Source organism: Silurus meridionalis, chromosome 10, assembly GCF_014805685.1.
Source record: "Silurus meridionalis isolate SWU-2019-XX chromosome 10, ASM1480568v1, whole genome shotgun sequence".
In the NCBI taxonomy this organism is placed as follows: domain Eukaryota; kingdom Metazoa; phylum Chordata; class Actinopteri; order Siluriformes; family Siluridae; genus Silurus; species Silurus meridionalis.
In genome coordinates this window covers 13719933-13726108 of record NC_060893.1, presented here as the reverse complement: position 1 = coordinate 13726108, position 6176 = coordinate 13719933, and the positions used below count along the sequence as shown (strand labels likewise).

At 34.9% G+C, this 6176-nt stretch overlaps 1 non-coding gene across 1 annotated transcript; it reads left to right on the top strand.

Moving 5' to 3' along the window:
- The first annotated feature begins 204 nt into the window (after positions 1-204).
- On the top strand, positions 205-277 carry trnar-ucg. Its single transcript has one exon. It is a non-coding gene; the product is annotated as a tRNA-Arg (tRNA).
- The last annotated feature ends 5899 nt before the right edge of the window (positions 278-6176 follow it).

Here is a 6176-nt window from a genome sequence, read left to right as displayed (position 1 = left end):
CGACACTGCGTGGCTAAGACTGGTAGCTTTGCTTGGACATTTTTTGATGGATAAAAATAATAATAATTACGGATCAAATGTGTACAGTATCGCATGTATATTTAATAACTAAACACATATAAATCCTGCATTATAAGTAGACATTAAAGTGGATTAAAAAAATACGCATACGCATAAAAGCGAGAATTTCTACAACTCACTGTAGGCCTCGTGGCCTAATGGATAAGGCGTCTGACTTCGGATCAGAAGATTGCAGGTTCGAGTCCTGCCGGGGTCGCATTTTAATCTTTTGGTTTTAGAATGAAAAAAACATCTAAAGTCAATCAATGTAATAGACTTAAAAATTTTACAACTGCGTACAAAAACATTTAGAATAAATGTATTATTCAGCAGATGACAGATGAAGTAAACAGCACAAGCAGAATAAACAGCTAGGGTTGTCACTGCATTCATGGATATAATACACAATGTCAGATGCCTTCCATTTGTTTGTAATTGTTGATAGTTATTTCTTGTTAATGTGCTGTGGATTTAATAACTAAATTGGAGGTACGAGAAAGACAGTATGTTCAGCTACAGACAGGCGCTAAACGCTGCTAGAGTTGAGAACTTAAGCAAACTCATAGAAAACAACAAATACAATCCCAGGTTCCTTTTTAGTACAGTGACTACATTAACAACAAATCAGGTATCTGAATCACAGTTCAGTAGACAGGACTTTATGCATTTCTTTATTGAAAAAATGTAAAGTATTAGAAACACAATTGAGGAGCATCTTGTGATCCAGTCTCACGGGAAACTCCACAATTACAATTACACTGCTTTACAAGTATAGGTCAGGAAGAGCTGTATGATATTATCCAAGCCAAATCAACAACATATATGTTAGTTGCCCTTCCAACTATACTACTGAAAGAAGTGTTACATACAGCTGGTGAGCCTCTTCTGGATATTATTAACTCCTCACTATATTAATTTCATGTCCCTAAACCCCTCGAATTGGCAGTTGTTAAGCCCCTCATTAAGAAACCAAATTTGGATCCAAATTAACTATCAAATTACAGACCCATTTCAAATCTTCTGTTTATGTCTAAGATTTTAGAAAAGATTGTGTCTGCCCAGTTATGTTCCTTCTAACAGTCAGGTTTTAGGCCCCGTTAGTTTTTTCTAGATCTGCATTGGATCCCATAGATCATGACCTTCTTCTGGATCGCTTACAGAATTACATCGGCATTCTGGGACAGGCATTAAGCTGGTTTAAATCCTGCCTGTCTGATTGTTACCATTTTGTAGATTTAAATGGAGAACTATTCAGGTTAATGCAAGTAAATTATGGGGTGCCACAAGATTCGGTTCTAGGACCCCTGCTTTTCACAGTATACATGCTTTCTTTGGGAAATATTATTAGAAGTAATTGGATTAGCTTCCACTGTTATGCTGATAATACCCAGCTATATATCTCATCAAAACCAGATGAAACATCTCAATTGGCTCGAATAACTGAGTGTGTTAAAAAATGTAAAGATTGGATGACACATAACTTTCTGTTATAAAATTTGATAAGACAGAGATTTTTAGCAAGGCCTGCACATAGCACATAGCACATATCACATATCATAACATTGTGCTCCATTACATCTGATCACATGCACATTATCAACTTGTGCTTGTTATTATAATGAACAATAGCTACGCTAATTCCTCTCCACTGCTTCACTCTTTCTACCCATCCCGAGGCATCCTGAGGTTGAGCCAGCTCCAGTCATGTCCCACCTCATGAAGATTATGGACATTTAAAGTAGTAGATGCAGGGATAAATACACATCATTCAACCTTGATTCTTAAATCCTGTAAAGCTGCTTTGAGACAATGTCCATTGTGAAAAGCGCTAAAAAAAAATTAACTTGACTTGACTTGGATTATTAGTCGCAATCAACACTTGTTAAAATCCTTGAGGTCATGAATCTTAGATTATTTTTATATTTTTGTAATTTCTATTGTTGTGAATTAAATTTCTTGCAAAAGATAATCCGCCAAAACTCCAGGAATATATATAAATTAGATTTTCCATTGGCTCGTTTATTTTAAAACAGGATGGTGCAATATTTATATGTAACCAGCAGGGGTCAGGGTCGTTTCACACAAGCGCACAGCAAAGGCAGCGGTAGACATTTCATTGTGCAGACCTGACCGAAGTCTCCATGTACAAACATGACAATTTGTTTAACACAGTTTAGGATGCGCTTTCTCAAATAAACACATTTTTGTTTTTTTCCCCCTGAAAATAGTTTACAAATCCTGCTGAGATGTACACCTCTAATCAATGCACCCAAATAGAGTGTCTGTTTCAGACACAATACACCTAGTCTTTCAATAATAAAATTAAATCTCTGGAAAAAAATTCAGGTGCAACAAAAATAAATGATTGTGTGTTTATTTTGGACAATTTAAAATGTGAGTTTTGTAACTAGATTTGCTATTATTTTTTAATGAGTCACAATAAAATAAATCAACAAAAACATTACCATTACCATCAACAAAACTTTTACATAATGTTAACACTTATTAGAATTTTTTTTTTCAATTCAGGAAACACCTTGGTTCTTAAAACAATATAAAATGACCTAACCAGAAATGTAGAATTATTCTTTAATCACGATGCAAAATACATTTATTTTGTTTAAAATATACACTAATAAAATGTTATTAATTTTTACTTTTCCTTGTAGTAAGGTGGTCCTGTCAAAATTACTGTAGCTTTGATATGTATTTTCAAAATGGTGTTATATTGGACTCTAGAACAGAGAATAAACTACAGGTAAAATGTATAAAGGGTGTGTGATTGATGGTCCCACCACAATGAGGAAAGACACAGTTTAGTGTCCCTTTTCTGAGTTTGTATGCAAATATTAAAATATATTTATAGATATTTATTTGGGTCAGGAATTATTGTTTTAAAGTACATATCAATATTTTTATTTCCTATTAAATTCACTAATGTAGACACTCTTAGCGGATTCCCTAAACCGATCAAGACTACAGACTAATCCACAGTTTTCCCAGTAAATAGGCCCTTGTTTCAGATCAGACCGCCTAGTCTGTCTCTGGCTATGTGTCTCTATGGGAGGCTTTAAACAAACTACTGGCAGTGGGTGTTATCGCGTTCACTCGTTAAAGCACCATGTTTAGGAGCTTAGGCACGTCTTCGAGCGCGTGAAAAGGCCTTCAAGGCCCTGAGCCATGCTATTCATGTCCTCAGAGGGAGAGGTCAAGAGGTCAGAGCAGTTTGCAAGCCCCGACACCATTCTTATGCTAACTTATCAAACCCACTACATCCTCAGCAGCACAGAGGCAGTCTGGCTCACAAAAACAAACAGGTCTTGTTCACTGCAGCCATTCAGGGTCCTCTGGTCAAATATTCCAACAATTGATTTAACACACTAAAAGCAAATACAATTTACACGCAAAAAGGTGCCCCTTACAAAATTAAATCAAGTGAAACTAACACCTATTTTTATTCCCACTTGCAATATTTATACACTATTTATTTCTCTCCAAAGTTTTGCACGTGTAGGACATGGTTTAGCCATGTGATTTTCCAACAGTTGTCATTTAAAGTTGTTTAAATGGTTTTGCATGTGTTTACCCAAAATTCATGCACTTTAAAATGTTTTTCCTGTGATATTACTTACATAATCCCATGTGGCAAGCCTATAATCACATAAACCTGTCTTAGAACATCAAAAAGAATAAAAACATAGATTTATATTGAAGATTAAATCTTAAATGAACATCGACCAAACTGACCCGTGAACAGCACATTAAAAAGTATGATGTATGACATATTAAAAACATACATGGTTATATGTTACAACAGATAATATAATAGTTTAACTTTATAAATACTGTTTATAGCCTTAATAATAGACAATAAAACCACACCACAATATAGCTAGTTAGCTAGCTAGCTAGCTAGATAGATAGATAGATAGATAGATTGATAGATAGATATAAATAAACATTATAATTGATAATAGGTATGTATCTATCTATCTATATTTAGGGGCTTTTTTGTTTCAGGTTTTTTTTACAGAATCTGTGCTGTGCAGTAGACTAGCTTTGTAGAGGTTATTATCGCATCTGCAGGCTGATCAGAGTGGCTCCAGGAGACCATTCCTCCTCCTCAGACCCATCCCGAGGCATCCTGAGGTTGAGCCAGCTCCAGTCATGTCCCACCTCATGAAGATTATGGACATTTAAAGTAGTAGATGCAGGGATAAATACACATCATTCAACCTTGATTCTTAAATCCTGTAAAGCTGCTTTGAGACAATGTCCATTGTGAAAAGCGCTAAAAAAAAATTAACTTGACTTGACTTGGATTATTAGTCGCAATCAACACTTGTTAAAATCCTTGAGGTCATGAATCTTAGATTATTTTTATATTTTTGTAATTTCTATTGTTGTGAATTAAATTTCTTGCAAAAGATAATCCGCCAAAACTCCAGGAATATATATAAATTAGATTTTCCATTGGCTCGTTTATTTTAAAACAGGATGGTGCAATATTTATATGTAACCAGCAGGGGTCAGGGTCGTTTCACACAAGCGCACAGCAAAGGCAGCGGTAGACATTTCATTGTGCAGACCTGACCGAAGTCTCCATGTACAAACATGACAATTTGTTTAACACAGTTTAGGATGCGCTTTCTCAAATAAACACATTTTTGTTTTTTTCCCCCTGAAAATAGTTTACAAATCCTGCTGAGATGTACACCTCTAATCAATGCACCCAAATAGAGTGTCTGTTTCAGACACAATACACCTAGTCTTTCAATAATAAAATTAAATCTCTGGAAAAAAATTCAGGTGCAACAAAAATAAATGATTGTGTGTTTATTTTGGACAATTTAAAATGTGAGTTTTGTAACTAGATTTGCTATTATTTTTTAATGAGTCACAATAAAATAAATCAACAAAAACATTACCATTACCATCAACAAAAACTTTTACATAATGTTAACACTTATTAGAATTTTTTTTTTCAATTCAGGAAACACCTTGGTTCTTAAAACAATATAAAATGACCTAACCAGAAATGTAGAATTATTCTTTAATCACGATGCAAAATACATTTATTTTGTTTAAAATATACACTAATAAAATGTTATTAATTTTTACTTTTCCTTGTAGTAAGGTGGTCCTGTCAAAATTACTGTAGCTTTGATATGTATTTTCAAAATGGTGTTATATTGGACTCTAGAACAGAGAATAAACTACAGGTAAAATGTATAAAGGGTGTGTGATTGATGGTCCCACCACAATGAGGAAAGACACAGTTTAGTGTCCCTTTTCTGAGTTTGTATGCAAATATTAAAATATATTTATAGATATTTATTTGGGTCAGGAATTATTGTTTTAAAGTACATATCAATATTTTTATTTCCTATTAAATTCACTAATGTAGACACTCTTAGCGGATTCCCTAAACCGATCAAGACTACAGACTAATCCACAGTTTTCCCAGTAAATAGGCCCTTGTTTCAGATCAGACCGCCTAGTCTGTCTCTGGCTATGTGTCTCTATGGGAGAGGCTTTAAACAAACTACTGGCAGTGGGTGTTATCGCCGTTCACTCGTTAAAGCACCATGTTTAGGAGCTTAGGCACGTCTTCGAGCGCGTGAAAAGGCCTTCAAGGCCCTGAGCCATGCTATTCATGTCCTCAGAGGGAGAGGTCAAGAGGTCAGAGCAGTTCGCAAGCCCCGACACCATTCTTATGCTAACTTATCAAACCCACTACATCCTCAGCAGCACAGAGGCAGTCTGGCTCACAAAAACAAACAGGTCTTGTTCACTGCAGCCATTCAGGGTCCTCTGGTCAAATATTCCAACAATTGATTTAACACACTAAAAGCAAATACAATTTACACGCAAAAAGGTGCCCCTTACAAAATTAAATCAAGTGAAACTAACACCTATTTTTATTCCCACTTGCAATATTTATACACTATTTATTTCTCTCCAAAGTTTTGCACGTGTAGGACATGGTTTAGCCATGTGATTTTCCAACAGTTGTCATTTAAAGTTGTTTAAATGGTTTTGCATGTGTTTACCCAAAATTCATGCACTTTAAAATGTTTTTCCTGTGATATTACTTACATAATCCCATGTGGCAA